Source organism: Hippocampus guttulatus, chromosome 7 (assembly GCF_054856545.1).
Source record: "Hippocampus guttulatus isolate MCC_2025c chromosome 7, RoL_Hgut_1.0, whole genome shotgun sequence".
In the NCBI taxonomy this organism is placed as follows: Eukaryota; Metazoa; Chordata; class Actinopteri; order Syngnathiformes; family Syngnathidae; genus Hippocampus; species Hippocampus guttulatus.
In genome coordinates, this window is record NC_141267.1 from 22,372,501 (window position 1) to 22,388,501 (window position 16,001).

At 47.6% G+C, this 16,001-nt stretch overlaps 1 protein-coding gene and 1 long non-coding RNA gene across 10 annotated transcripts in view; one reads left to right on the forward strand and one right to left on the reverse strand.

The window, feature by feature from the left end:
* The window catches only part of LOC147203109 (uncharacterized), a 99,547-nt gene that overhangs the window by 75,928 nt on the left and 7,618 nt on the right, over positions 1 to 16,001 (forward strand). For 2 of the 5 annotated variants that reach the window (XR_015101309.1, XR_015101306.1), the window contains exons 5-6: positions 963 to 1,127; positions 3,679 to 8,592. This is a non-coding gene — a long non-coding RNA (uncharacterized LOC147203109). Of the gene's footprint in view, positions 1 to 962; positions 1,128 to 3,678; positions 8,593 to 16,001 lie in introns of those variants that run through there. The other 3 variants (XR_015101308.1, XR_015101307.1, XR_015101310.1) reach the window with 3 other exon arrangements.
* The window catches only part of fxr1 (FMR1 autosomal homolog 1), a 121,700-nt gene continuing 119,035 nt past the window's right edge, over positions 13,337 to 16,001 (reverse strand). For all 5 annotated transcript variants that reach the window (XM_086114773.1, XM_086114771.1, XM_086114770.1 and 2 more), the window contains one exon: positions 13,337 to 13,658. The gene's annotated coding sequence lies outside the window, so the exon portion shown is untranslated. The remainder of the gene's footprint in view (positions 13,659 to 16,001) is intronic.

Sequence of the window (16,001 nt, forward strand, 5' to 3'; positions counted from 1 at the left end):
AATAGAAAAGATCAAATGCTGGAAAAATAAGGCAAGTTAGAGGCGGCGATAGACTTCATCAGCGACAAAAAAAGTGACGTACTTCGGCGTTAAGTGGGAAAACTAACTATTCAACGCTTCCGAGCCCTGTGTGAACAAGCAACCCCCCCCCCCCCCTTCATTTTCACTGAGCACAACCGGGGCGGTTCGCGGTGGTTAGCGCGTCGACCTGACAGTGCAGAGGTCGTGGGTTCGATCCCGGCTGCAGCCTTCCTCTGTGGAGTTTGCATGTTCTCCCTTGGCGCCGGGGCCTGTGTGGGTTTTCTCCGGGTACTCCGGTTTCCTCCCACATTCTAAAAACATGCATGGCAGGCTGATTGAACACTCAAAATTGTCCCCTCGGTGTGAGTGTGAGTGCAAATGGTTGTTGGTCTCTGTGTGCCCTGCCATTGGCTGGCAACCGGTTCAGGGTGTCCCCCTCCCACTGCCCAAAGACAGCTGGGATAGGCTCCGCGACCCTTGTGAGGATAGAGCCGATCGGAAAATGGATGGATGTTCAATCAAGAAATCTTTCAATTGGAAATCGCTCGTTTAGCAAAATAAGTTGACCAAAAGATCCCCCCCCCCACCCAAACCCCCCCCCCCCAAACAAAACCTCAAGAACAGATGAAAACTAAAGCAATTGACATGTAAAGGGTTACAAAGCCATTCCGAAAACGTGAACACGACTATGGAGAGAGACAAAATTTGTCATGAACTTTGCTATTGACCAGACCATCTTGTCGGAGAAACTGTACAAAAACGAAGAATTTGAGAAGGGAGCAAATAATTTGTGACGCGAAAGGCGTTTGGAAAAATAAAGCCCTGCATGTTCACGTGTGCGAAAGAGAGAGAGAGAGATGAAGAAACGGGCAAAGAAACGCTAATTACTCTTGACTCAGGGTTGTGTGACTCTAATCCCCTGAAAATCGACACTCGTACAGGTGCTCGCGAAATCCAATTACCAAACGGGGAGGCCGAGAGACGAGGAGGGGGACGAGCAAGACGAAACCCGGGGCGGCTTGGCTCGCTGCTCGAGTCGTCGTCTCCCAACCCGGAGGTTGGCGGATTCAATCCCAGGCCGTTGCAACCATGTCAAAGTGTGCAAGGTACTGCCCCCCCCCCCCGCCTTGATATGTTGCGTCATCACTAACGTCAACAAAGAAAGTAAGTGACAGAATGTTTGCGCAGAACCCCCAAATCTTGTCTTGCATTTGTCAGTTTTCAACAATCTGTAAAAATGGCAAACTTTGGGTGGCGATTGAGCAATAATAGTCTTGGTTTTGTGCTCCAAATATGAAAATTGACGTTCACAACCGGAAGGTGCGATTCCTGCCCCCCCCCCCCCCCCGCGCGTCTCGCCATCCGTATAAAGCTGACAAGCAGACTTGACAAGTGCCGAGAGATGCGAGGTTGCTGTAAAAAAATGACCCACCCGCGGCGTTTTCTTTGCTTCGGCCGAACAATACAAGCTCGGCGCTGCGACGGGCAGCGCATTTGCGACGTCTTTGCGTATCGTTTTGCTGCACCTTGGAGGCACGGGTACAGATTAGCAAGGTGAAAAGGCATCCGAATGTGATTCGGCAGGAACCGCCCGTGTGAGCGAACATATCGCCAAGAGCTCGTTCAATGACTTTGAATGTCGTCGGCTTGATTTTAAAATCGGAGTCGAGGTGAGGCGCGGATTCGATCGGAAAATGGAAAGCAAGTCGGGAGGAACGGCATCCGGATGCCTTCCGAGATGACCGCGGCTTCCTCAACGTGCTATTCGGCGTCATCCGCGTCGCCGTACGGATTGCTATTTTCGCTGGAGGACCCCCCGCTGGCGCCGGCACCTGTTTGGGCGCCTTTCCGCTGCGTCGCGAGGGATGGCTCATTTCCTCGCGTTAAATAGAACGAGAAAGACGAGAAGCAGCAGCAGCACCGAAAAGGGAGAAGAAATAAGAACCAATGAGAGCACTCCAACCTCCCGCCAGACTTGTAATGGGGGTTTGATTAGCAAGCATGTAATGTACTTTACCCCCACAGCTGGAGACACGGGAGGGGGAGGGAGGCGGGGGGGGGGGGGGGGGGGGGGAGGTAGCGCGGGAGGGAGGAGAAGATATAGGCAGTCCTCTCAGCATGTCCTCTCATCACACATCTTACAATACTTTTGGACCGGGATAGAAATTGCCCCCCCCCCTTTTTTTAAAACCTAACGTAACCTCCTGTGGCTGCCACCTCCAGCCCCCCCCCCCCCCCCGGCAGACTCACGCCATCTCCCCACCGCCAGCTCCCCTCCTATAGATGCACCATGCTGTGTAAGCAGCGGGTGTGGGAGGGGTCGGATGAGGTTGGAGGTCAGAAGCAGGAAGACTTTTTTTCCCCGCCCCCCCCCCCCTGCCCCATTAACAAGCTGTGAGTCTGCACGCAGGAAGTTGTTTGTGCACAGACAATGCAAGTTTATTTGAATCCCGCGGGGTAAAAATGGGCTCTGTGTTGGCCCTCACGCCGGCCGGCGTGAGGGTTAAAGGCTAAAGGAAACGTTGCGGCAGCATCCGTCGGCGGGACGCTTTTAACCGCAAAAAAAAAAAAAAAACACGCAGGAGACTAAAAGGAAAGCAAAAAAAAAGCTCGCAAGGTCAAGCGCCACAAATTCACAAGTGAAAATGTGTGGCCGTTTTCATTTCTTCAGCGCGTTGGCAAAATGATTGTCTGCATGTCCGTTTTGCTTCCCTCGCTCGCTTGATTTGAAAAGTTTGGTCGGAAATATGCCGTTTGCGCTTAATTGGTCCTTTTGAAGAAGGTCTCCGCTCGTGACGGCCCTTCGAATGTGTCTTTGCTCTTATGTGCCGCCCGAAATAGTTTTTTTTTTTTCTGAAGGGCTCCATAAATAAAGTTGAGATGAGTTGTGCCAAAACTTATCATGGCACAAATTTGCATTCTAATCACAAAAAGTGACATTGATGTTGACAGCTCAACAACCGCAAAAAAAAAAAGTCAATACAAAAAAATAAGAAAGTTTTTCCTTGCTGCTGTACCTCCCACCATGCCAGATTAGCGTTTCGACCACCACCCCCCCCCCCCCCCCCCCCCGCTCAACTCCGCTCAGCCTCACTGCGCTGTCAGCTCATGGTGTGAGCGGAGCAACGTTAATGTGTGGAGACACCTGACAAGCCCGCTGGCCTTTCGGGCTCAGCCTAACCACTCTGGACCCAAACCCATCGGGAATTCAAACGGCAAAACCAAACAGTCGCTGTGGGAGCCAGTTGGCATCCGCTGGGTTGACCGGGGAAAGGTCTGCTGAAGGAGCAAAGCATTAAACCGCTCCGAGCGTTCCCAAATATGAAAATGACGGTGGGCTTGTTCGCGCACCCGCCACTGACGGGGTTCCGGCAGATGCTACGGTCCCCCCCCCGCCAACGTTCCCAAAACCCGCACATTAGAGTCATCTGGGACTCTCAAAATACTTATTTCATCTTGAGGACTTGGAAAAACAACCGGAGCTGCGCACAAAGTTGCTGAACATCAAGTCAAAAATCAGACATTGAAAAACAAAAACGGTTAAAACAGGAAGTTATTAACCTAAAAGACAATAAATACAACACAATGCTAAAAGCCAAAGAGTAAAAAAAAAGAAAAAAAAGAAAGTGTTTTAAGACGACCTCTAAAAATTTCCAGAAATGAGGATTGCCTGACGTTTAGCGCGAGAGGAACCGGCAACGGACAAAACTGGATCCCCTCTGAGGCTCCGCTTAGTCCTCCAGGAGCATCCGGTCCGCTGACCCGAGACGGAGCCAAGGCAGGGTGAGACCCTTCAAAGAATGAAACAGAAATGACAGAATCTTAAAATGCTCTGAAATGTACATGGAGGCCAGAATCAGAGTGATGTGCTCCCTCCTACCAGCTCCAGTTAGAAGGCAATCGGCAGCGTTTTGGAGCAACTGGAGGAATTGGAGGGAGGACCGTCTGATTCCAAAATAAAGCGCATGACAGTCCAGGAATGAAGGCATGCGTTAGAAAAAAAGAGCCCGCTGCCCAAGATATCCCCCCCCCCCCAAAAAAAAGCGGGATTTAACAGCAGCACCAATTTGCAGGTCCAATTTAAAACCCCTGTCCAATTTCAAAGCCAAATTGGAGACGGTTGGCTTTAGATAAGGCGCCAGGGAGACAACAGGTTGAGGTGCACGAGGGCCGCGGGAAGCCAATACCATGTCTCCGGTTTTCTTTTCATTGAAATTCAAGAAAGCCGCGCCCGGCTTTGATTTTCTCCCAAACAAGAACAATTTTCAAATCTTCACATACATAAGCGGCCATGTCTGTCAAAGGCGCGCGCGCACGTTGATGCTGAAAAATGTCAAGATGCTTGATGACGACGAAAGCTGTTTGACAACGAGAGGTTCCTCGAGACACGTCGCGTATGCCACCGCGAGGCGTTCGAACCGCCACGAATGCGCTTTCCCAACAGCGGCGAGTACAGTCGGGCATTAACTTGCAAATTAATGAGGATTTCCCCGTGTTTCAAGTACAGTCGCTGCGGAAGGCTCGAATCTGTTAAGCCGCGCACGGTCCTCCTCTCTCCAGATGCCCTCATTAATTTTAGATTGCCTCTAAATGAGCCCCCTTCATCGCGGCCGAGGTTCGCTAAATTAGATTCATTTATATTTAAATTGTGAAACGGCCGCGCTTAATGAGAAAACTCGTCATTTTAGGGCCGATTCCAGATGCGCGGAACGGGCGCGCGGCTTCGGCGCCGGCTGCAACAAAGTCACTGGCGGGAACCCAAACGAGTGGAGGAACCCGAAACAAAACGTTTACGGGCGGGGCGGCTTCTTGACCGGTCGATCGGCGACACTTCTAAAAAAAAATGTTTCGACTCCCCGTGACCACTTTCCTTTTCCGCATACGGTGGCACCACTTACGAAATGAATTGGTTCTGGAAGAAATTTCTTAACGACAACATTTTGCGAGTAGAGACGCATTTCCCATGTAAATGCCCTAATCCGTTCCAAGCACTTCCAAAAATCGAGCTACGCATTCGGTAGAGGTCCCTCTTAGCCAATGGGATGCCAGGACGATGCTCGGTAATAGCCAATGGCAGAGCAGCTATGAGTATGTTGCGTTCAGGAAGCTCGGAGCAGCCCAGACTGTATTTTTACCTTTCGTATCTCGAAAATTCCTTTCATAACAAGAGGCCATATTTTCCTCTTGAGGCGTTTCGTAATGTGAACATTTCGTACGAGGACACCTTCGGAAGTCGAGGTGCCACTCTGTCATTTGAAAGCTAGATGACTTTTATTTCTTTTCTTTTTTTTGGAATACGAGGCGAGTCATCCGTGTCGACTCGACGGGTGTCTCCAGCATCGCGCGACGCGGGGACGAAACCCTCGAGCATCTTTTTGATTGCCCCCCCCCCCCAAAAAAATGCGTGGAAAGTCTCCCACTGTACATTCGATGGAGCGACATGTCGCCCCTCCGTCCACCCTCCGGCCTAAAAGGACAAATCGGAGAGCCGCCGGCTTTCCCCAGACGACTTCTCCGCGTCCTCTGGCAACCCCCAACTTTCTGCCCGGCAGGAATTGGACTGTTAGGAATCTAAGTGCCAGCCGTTTAAAACCCGAGGAATGCTATTGTTCCGGTCACAGCTGCAGTAGCCCAAGCCTCAGCTAACTGCTGCCAGCGTGTGTACGAGTGTGTAGGTGGTGGCTTTTGTGGAGTGGGGAGGTGGGGAGGGGGGGGGGGGAGGAAAGGAGGGCAGGAGGAGCGGAAGGTGTGAAAAAGCCAACTTTACGTCTCGGCAGTGCTCTTTGGTTTCATGACAAAGCAACACCTAGTTGACAACAAGACGACACATTCCTCATGCCAGGTGGGGGCGGGGGGGGGCACGCGCTCCACCTTCACAGCACCTTCTCACGGAAACGCAAAACACCAAACATGACACCAAGTACACACATAAATAAAATGGACTTGGCGCGGTAGCAAGATACCAAAAGGAGTCTTCGCCTTGGCTTGACCGATAAGTATGGCGACTTCAAACCTGACATGACGCAAACGTATCCGCCTCGCAGCCCGACGTCAAAACATTCAACGATAAAAAGGACTTTGCGCAATCCGGATCGGACCGATGATGCTCCGAACAAAACTTAGCGGGGCGGCAGAAGCTTCTCCAAACCTCACCCCATTTGAAAATAATCCGGAACCCGAAAGAACGGTTGCATGCAACGTATTACGTGCAACAGGAGACCGTTCATGTTTCGGAGGAATAAGAAGTTGTCGTTGGAGCTTCACCTCGAAAGCCACTCAGCCAACTTTGAAGGTGTTAAACTAATGTAGTTGCTGCGCGTACAATTTGATGCGTCAGTGTAAAAATGAAGAAAGAAAAAAAACAAATTCTGTTGAATAGACTTGATCCGATTTGCTCAAGGGGTTGCACGCAGGGAAATCATCCAGAGCCAGATCTTTTTTTTTTTTTTTTTTTTTGGGTAGGCTGTACCTCACATGTGTCAAAGGCAAGGCTCGGGGCCCAGATCTGACCCGCCACATCATTTTATGTGGCCCGCGAAAGCAAATCAAGCATGTCAGGTTCGATGATGCCTGCTCAATTCTGAACCAAATTGTCATATGCAAGCCACAATAACGCTCATTAGTCTTGACTGCTGATTTTAAAACGAGTTATTCATCAATTTGTTATGTGCTGTGCATGCAATATGTGGAGGTGATTAAATTCATAACGGCAAACCGTAACTACAATGTGGCCCGTGACAAAAATGAGTTTGACACCCCCTGCTGTACGTCAACCTCTAAAAAAAAAAAGGGTATCTGGAACCAGATTTTATTTTGTGCAACCTCTTGGTGAAATAAAATCGAGTAACTTCAACACTTTTATTTTTCATAGCGTGGCAAAGCTCTCCCCCGATGGGTCAAAGGGGGAGGACACTGCTGCCCTCTTCAACTCTCCTGGCACCCAAACAGAGCGTTTGCTGAGAGATACAGCGCCAACAATTCATTCGACGAGGACGCTTTCGACTGTCGTCGTACACACGCCGCACTGTACGCGCGCACAAAAAAAAAGCACGAATACAAACACGCCCACACAGCGCTTGTCCGACTCCAGATTTGGGTGAATGGGGAGCAGTACAACTCAAGTCTTCCTTCCTTGAGTACAATGAGGACCTGTCTGCCTCCAGCAACCCGCAGCTCAACCCCCCCACCCCCGCCCCCCAAAAAAGAAAAAAAACAACAAGACAACAAAACAGAGGGGACATACACTCATCCGCAGAGCAACTCTTACTTTCGGGACAGAAGCTCATTCAATGAAAAGACGCAAAAGGCAATAATTGATCTGTTGTGAGCCCCCCCCCCCCCCCAAATAAATAAATAAAATCTCTGTTCCATAAGGCGACAAAGTAAGTCCATAAAGGCTCACAGTTGAGCTGCCTTGGTGTGATTCGGCACGACTTGACACCATTGACACAGTCGATCGTTCGACACGACGAGACGCGGCACAGCAGATGACATTGTCCGCTTTTTGACACCGCCAGTTAAATTTAGCCTGATCTCGCCGTCAGTTGCTCTAATACTGCAAAATATGATATGATGGCGCAGTGCAGGGGTGTCAAACTCATTTTTGGGGCGGGTCACATTTTAGTTAGCGTTTCACTTGGTGGGCCGTGATGACTGAAACCATATAAAGAAGGAATTTGGTTTGGTAACAAGAAAATGCGTCCAATATATCTCTTATTTATTGCACGTGAGAATTTAAAGTTTTGGTTGACATTTTAGAAGTTGACATGTTTGAGGTGCTTTCGCGGGCCACATAAAATGAGGTGGCGGGCCGAATCTGGCCCCCGGGCCCGGAGTTTGATATCCGTGGCGTTACTTGCGGGACTTCCGTGTATTTTTGCTCCGTGTACGGCACTCGCTAGACAGCGGAGGCTGTTTTCAAGCGCTCTCGAAATACAGTTGAGTCGAGTGACGGCGTGAGCTTCCCGTAAACGACACTTTGCTTGGATTGCGCTCGCTCGGTGCGTCCCGGCGCTAAGATCAACAGAATGAACCGCTGCAGTTGAAACGCTCGATTGTCCCGGCGCCAAGTCCGTTCTCTCTCTCGCTTGCCACCCTCTCGCGGCTCGACTCGCGTTAGCCCGGTTTTGCATGCGGCCGGCGCCCAAAACGGGGCCCCCCGCAGTGTGCAGAGGGATTGTGTGCCGTTGGAAAAGGGTTTGGGATTCTGGCTTTTTGTTTGTGTCTGTGTGCTGACGCCACCAAATCCCTGTTTTACTGCACGCAGCAATTTCGATACAAAGCGTCGGCACGTGCGCACACGCGCGCACAACACCTCGAATGCCAACTTCACCAAAAAAAAAAAAAAGCCCCACTCAACACATCTACCAACGTATGCACTCATGACCTACAAAGGCGACGCACGATGACTCGCGCTTTGAGCTTCATTCTGTGTCTCATGTGTTGTTTTGTATTATTTTCTTATATATATATATATACCTTACTGTTTATTGTGCATGTTAAATTGCTCCATGTACACTTTGTATGCAGCGATGGCTGTTTGAAAGTGCTCTATAAATACACTTGACTTGACTTGATTTTGTCATTTTTTTTGTTAACTTTTCTCTCGATAGCGGCGCAGACACCCGCAGCGGCTCCTCGTTTTATGTTGAGTGTGAAGAAATTTCATCTGTGCCGTATGTTACACATACAGTACATTTGACAATAAAGCTTATCCAATCTAATTCAATTTGGCCTCTCCTAATCCCAATTTGTCGAAAAGTAACGAAATAATTGATGCTAAAATTTGATGCTAAATAAAATGCTAACAATTTTGTGAACAAGATAATAAAAATGCGGAAAAAATTAAATAACGAAAACTCACTGAGATGTTCTGTTTTTTTTTTTTTTACAAAACTAATGAAACCAATGATTGTGGAAATGGCTTTTTTTTTGTGATCTTTTTCAGGTAATTGATGACATGTCACTACAATCGGCGACCAACTTTTGCGTTTTGGTCATGGCGCGCGTAGCCGCCTTGCGTTTGTCACTTAGCTCAACCCGAAGAGCCGAGCTTGGTAACGAGTGTCTGTATATTTGTAACTGATGTTGCTGCCGTTTTATTCCATTTAAAAATGGATCTCGATGGCTGATAACACGTACGTTTTTATCTTGCAGACCTCTTGGGGTAGCCTTGGCCACCTCATGGCTGGGAAATTTGGGGCGTGGAAGCGCTTTGGGAGTTGCGGGTTCATCATCACCGTTAATTACAAATTCATTTTGGTCTCTCTGGTTTCCAGAACACACACACACACACACACACACACACACACACACACACACACACACACACACACGACAAAGCGCTCAATCTGCGGACCCGCAAAGTGGCTGGGATGGACCCGGCACTCACAGACACTCAAAGCCAATCAAAGCGGATGCAAGAGCAGACATTTACACTACTTGTCGCTCACTTCCCGAAATACGAAAATGAAGAATGATGATGGCGCGGGCGCGTCCCGCCTCTCGCCCAAGTCAGCTGTGATCCGGCCCATCCGCAACCGCGGTGAGGCTTCGAGCGCTTTGGGAAAAGCCTTGGCAACTATCAAGCAGGGGGGGGGGGGGGGGGGTGCCCTTTTGTGGAAAGCTTCATTTTGCTGGACTCATCGCTTCCACGAGGAACGAGATCGAAGCGACGCCACGTCGAGAAGGTTTTCGACGTGCTCTCACGCGACGGCTTGGTCGGAAGATTAAGAAGCCAAAGCCAGTCCCGAGTTGGAGGAGGGCGCATCTGTGAACAAAATGAAACGAGGAAACATTGAAGATATTTGGTTTTTTTTTTGGGGACGCAAACACTTGTTTCCAAACCAACGACCAAACGAAGTTTTAACAGCTTTGCAATAAACTTTCAACGGCCACTCAAGGGGCTCAGCTCATCAACAGGAGCTACTGGAACACACACACACAAGCGCCTACAAACACACACACACACACACAGAGCGCCCTGTCAGGGCCAACTAAGCGGAGTGGCCAGAAAGGCAGCATTTGGATTGGCTGGACAGAGGTTGCCGGGGGTGACGGTGGATTTGGGGGACCACCTGCTGAGTTTCAGCCACCAACTGACTGAAAACATTTCCATCAGAAATGGAGATGGGGGCAGACGTGAAGGCAAGATGCGAGCAGATTCCGGACGCAAGACTTTTCATGGCCTTCCAAGAACATGCGATGAAAAATGTCGCCAAGATGAGTTTGCTCAACCGGCCAGACAAACACGGTTTCCCTTTGCTGCCCAAAGAAGCCCTTTTAACGGGATTTGACCTTCACAATTGAAAAGGTCGGAGGAATTCCCCTTTTTGTTGTCGAGCCACCATCTCGTTTGCTCAAATTGCAAGAAGCATTTCCGAATCGATAAGTTGAGCGTGTTTTGTTTTCCAGCGCCGGCGCTTTTTGGGGGCTTGCACCTGCAGTGGCCGTGCGAGGGCAGCGAAGGGCTTCCAAAATTGTCTTCGAGCGCAGCCCCCCCCCCCCACTCCCCCTTTTTTCTTTTTCTTCTCTTTTTTTTACCGAGTCTGCTTCATAATGACTCAAAGAAAGGAAGCATTCCCAAAACATATTCTGTCCGTCGTCAGCGGACGGGACGGGTTGCGACGCTTTTCTCCAATTGGACTCGCGAGCATTTTGCCAGTCTCGTCCCACGTCGTTTTGTTTTGCAGCTTGTTTGCCGTATTCACGTCCGCACGTTTGAGGCTCAATCGTAATCAATCGTGTTGACCAACAAATGAAATGCGTCTCAAATGATATCGTTGTGCATTTCCGCCCATCAATTTAACATGAGAATCCTTTTTGTCGACGTCGGGCAAAAGGATCTCTCGATCATAGCGAATGACATTCTGCTCAAAAGAGATCAGCAGACACATCCGGTCCACAGTTACGGATTTGTATGACACTGGAGGATGGGATGTCATTCATCCGGAGCCCCAGACATGACATTTGAAAGAAAAAAACCCCACAAAAACTTAAAAAGGACTAACAAAGTATTTATTTCGTACGCATCAATGACTACTTTGTGCGCACGAAACCTTTCCAGCGTGCGCATGAAGGAGCGCCGGTCCCTCGTTGCGCAAGAGGGTAAACAAATCGAGCGCACCTCGGCAGACTCTCTTCTCACGGACCGATTGTGCGCTTTCAAAAAGCCTCCAATTTTGGCATCGGACATTTTTATTTGATCCCAACATCATTTCGTATCCATCCATCGGCAAGCATGATCCCATCCAGAGCATTGCAGTCGCCGAACAATAAAAATCAATCCCGCCGGTCACGCAAGCCGGCGCTCAACGGCCTACTCAGATGCCTCCGGGAATCACGATTTCCTTGCCACGCCGAGCTTCTCATCGTGTCCTCGTAGCTCATCCCGAGCCGAAAATAGAATTCAATCACGCCGTCCCTGTCCGCGATGTAGCTTTCCGCCAAACTTTCAACTTTGAAAGAAGGTGCGTTTGATTCTCTCGTTCGAGTGACCCGCGAGGAGCCACGGCGACTTTGTGCGCACTTTCGAACTATTTTGCGCATGTGATGTTGTTGTCCATGCGTACGAAGTAGTACTTTGTGGCCACAAAATCATTCCCCGCGCGTACGGAATAGTACCAGCGTGTGCACCAAGAATTTTTTCTTTTTCTCTCTCCCAAATGTCATGTCTGGGACGGCGTACATATTCATGTGTCTTGTAGAAAAGAAAAGAAAAAAGGAAGCCCATCACCAACATTATAATCAGCTACATTTCAGTCCCTCAAAGTGCTGTGGATGCTGAGCTTCACAGTGCCCCCCCCAAATATCCAAGCAACTGCCCCCCACCCCCACACCCCACTCCTTCCCCATCTTATGTATATGGGCCAAGGCCCATGAAGGGCACCCCACAGCACCCCTACTCATGTGTGTGTGTGTGTGTGCGCGCGTGGGGGTGGGGGGGTGTCGGGTGGGAGGGGGCACGCTGACCCGCAAACTGACCTCCTCAAACTTCAAACTGAATGCTTCTGGCAGTTACCACGACGACGGAGCTCTCCAGGCCTTATCCTACTTACCGAGACGAGTCGAGGAGTGAGGAGAAGGAGGAAGATGGGGGGGGGGGGGCAGCGGTGGGAGAGCGAAAGGTGTGTAAGCAGAGAGAATGGAAGAAGCGAGAGAGTGGCGGGGAGGGGGGGGTGGGGGTGCTGTTGTCGGCAGGCATGCAGAAAGCGAGAGTTGCCGCTGTTGCATGTCTGTTTTTCATGAGTGGACAGTTTAGCGCGCGGGAGATGACTCGGCGTCTGGTATTTCGCCTTATTGGGCGGCTGGCTCGGCAGCCGTCACGGACGACGTGGCTCTCGGGCCTCTCGTATTTGTTTGTTTTTGTTTTTTTTTGTATTTCCGCCTTTTGTTCACCGAGCGCCTTTCAAATGATTTGGCCCGTTTCTGCGGCGCGTCCGTTTGTTTGCTACTCCTAAAAGTTGACGGCCCGCGGTCAAAGGTTTGCGTTCCCCTTGCATCCTGACACCACAACAAAAGACTCTCGGAAGAACCTCGTTTAGGGAAATCTCTTTTTTTTTTTTTTTGTGGGAGTCAGCGACAACGATTATGTGACCGATTTGTACTCGATTGGAGTCCCAACTGTTACCAATTTGGAAAATTTGTGAGATGGCAATAGCAGCATCTGCTACTCTTAACGGCTTGACATCCTTTTTGGATTTTTCAATTTTATGTTACTTTAAATTTCAGCAAGGCAAGAGATCAGATTGGCCCCAACTTCAGCACGTTCTCCACCACGAGCGCCTCGAGTCGATCCAATGTTCAACTTCTGTTGATTCTCGGTGCCGTGGAGATGCTCCAGTGCAAAGTTTGCGCTGGCGATACACAACAAAGTAGTCCAAGCCGACACGCAAACGTGAACGTTTGACTCTGCCGCGAAGCCCCCGGGAAGACCGAGATGGGTTGGAAGGCGACTCCAAATCAATAGTGCCGGTGTTTGTGTCCCCTGGCTAGCTGTCAATCACTGGCGAGAAGACTCGAGTGACTGAGGCGTCACCCCTTGAATCTGTGCTCAACTCACAAACACACTTGGCACGTTCTCAAGGACACGCATGCGGCTAATGTTTCTCCTGATATTCCCCAACTGACGAATTTTTCCAACCAAATGGCGAAAAGCCCTTCATAACGACGAAGCGCGGGAAGCAAACTGCCCCGGCGACCTTGCTTATGAACAACACCCAGCCAGCAAAATTGGTCTGGCTCAGCTCCGGGGCAGACACGGCACGTACACTCGGCCCACATACCTCAATGAGTGACGGTCCTGCAGTGGCCCACGTCTGGCATCCATGATCTGGGCCGCATTCGGCCCAGATCAAATATGTTTATTGTCACATATAACTCCACATACACTGGAAAAATGCACTTTTCTTTATTTAACAGTGAACACAAAGTCCAAATTGGGATGCAGCTTACTCTTCAACGGTATTTTTCTGTCCATCAAATTGTTGCGCTCTCCATGTCCTCTTTTCTTCTCATGCTCTCTTTCCTGTCACCATCCCGATCAGGAGCCAGATGTAGCCATCTTTTGATTGTGACATCAATTTCCTGGTCTGAGGCCCAAGATGTTAGGCTGTTAGGTCTCACAGCAGCTGTAAGAACTGTAAGAAAACAAGAATGGACACTGTGTTAGGAAAACAAACATTTGGACATGTCATGAACAATGAATGGTCAGTAAAAATAACCCCTGAAATTTCTTATAATAATAATACATTTCATTTATAAGCGTCTTTCAAGACACTCTAGGACACTTTACATCCAAAACTAAACTAGGTGTGACGCTGTGGGGCGGAATATTTGCCACCAAAAACTAAACGTGAATAACTTTTAAATAGTTTATACTGAATTTGAATTACGTGAATTGAAAGTCAGTGGCTCGGATAATGGATGGATTTGTATATTTTTCTCTGAATCATATTGAATAACTGAATCTGAATTGTACAATCTGAATTTGAAACGATAGACTTTTTTTTCTTTGAAACTGTATTTGATCCTCACTGAAAATTAAATTCTGTTTATTTTCATATTCAGTCTTACAAATACAAAACGACGTTTTTTTTCAACGTCAGATTTTGTTTTTGAATTGAGGTACTAAGTTTTAAATTAACTTTATGGTCAAGTATGGGTTGAGTCAGAGAGGGTTGTTTGTGACAGCACCTCTGACTGTTCAATCACCTACATTTTTACAAGTGATGTGTCGGTTGCGAACGAGCGGGTAGGAGCGGCTCTTTGAAGTGAACGATGAGCCATTTTTAGCCGAAAAAAACGACCATGTGTAGGAAGGCGTTTTTGGACGAAATTTTTAGCTGAAAAAAAAACCATGTATAGTAAGGCGTTTTTGACCGAAAAAAAAACGACCATGTATAGTAAGGCGTTTTTGACCGAAAAAAACCCGACCATGTATATATAGTAAGGCGTTTTTGACCGAAAAAAACGACCATGTATAGTAAGGCGTTTTTGGACTAAATTTTTAGCCGAAAAAAACGACCATGTACAGTAAAGCGTTTTTTGCCGAAAAAAAACGACCTTGTATAGTAAGGCGTTTTTAGCCCGAAAAACCCCCACAAAGTATAGTAAGGCGTTTTTAGCCCGAAAAAAACGACATAGTATAGTAAGGCGTTTTTAGCCCGAAAAAAACGACATCGTATAGTAAGGCGTTTTTAGGCCGGAAAAAAACGACATAGTATACTATGTCGTTTTTAGGCCGAAAAAAAAACGACATAGTATAATATGTCGTTTTTAGGCCGAAAAAAACGACGTAGTATAGTAAAGCGTTTTTAGGCCGAAAAAAACGACATAGTATATATAGTAAGGCGTTTTTAGGCCGAAAAAAAACTACATAGTATAGTAAGGCTTTTTTAGCCCAAAAAAACGACCATGTATAGTAAGGCGTTTTAACCCGATAAAAACGACCATGTATATTAAGGCGTTTTTAGCCCAAAAAAAACGACATAGTATAGTAAGGCATTTTTAGGCCGAAAAAAACGACATAGTATATAAGGCGTTTTTAGGCCGAAAAAAAACTACATAGTATAGTAAGGCTTTTTTAGCCCAAAAAAACAACCATGTATAGTAAGGCGTTTTAACCCGATAAAAACGACCATGTATATTAAGGCGTTTTTAGCCCAAAAAAAAAACGACACAGTATAGTAAGGCATTTTTAGGCCGAAAAAAACGACATTATAGTAAGGCATTTTTAGGCCGAAAAAAACGACATAGTATACTATGTCGTTTTTAGGCCGGAAAAAAACGACATAGTATAGTAAGGCGTTTTTAAGCCGAAAAAAACGACATAGTATAGTAAGGCGTTTTTAGCCCGAAAAAAACGACATAGTATAGTAAGGCATTTTTAGGCCGAAAAAAACGACAGTATACTATGTCGTTTTTAGGCCGAAAAAAACGACATAGTATAGTACGGCGTTTTTAAGCCGAAAAAAACGACATAGCATAGTAAGGCGTTTTTAGCCGGAAAAAAACGACATAGTATAGTAAGGCGTTTTTAAGACGAAAAAAACGACAGTATAGTAAGGCGTTTTTAGGCCGAAAAAAAACGACATAGTATAGTACGGCGTTTTTAAGCCGAAAAAAACGACATAGCATAGTAAAGGCGTTTTTAGCCCGAAAAAAACGACATAGTATAGTAAGGCGTTTTTAAGCCGGAAAAAACGACATAGTATACTATGGTCGTTTTTAGGCCGAAAAAAAACGACATAGTATAGTAAGGCGTTTTTAAGACGAAAAAAACGACAGTATAGTAAGGCGTTTTTAGGCCGAAAAAAACCTACATAGTATAGTAAGGCTTTTTTAGCCCAAAAAAACGACCATGTATAGTAAGGCGTTTTAACCCGATAAAAACGACCATGTATATTAAGGCGTTTTTAGCCCAAAAAAAAACGACATAGTATAGTAAGGCATTTTTAGGCCGAAAAAAACGACATAGTATA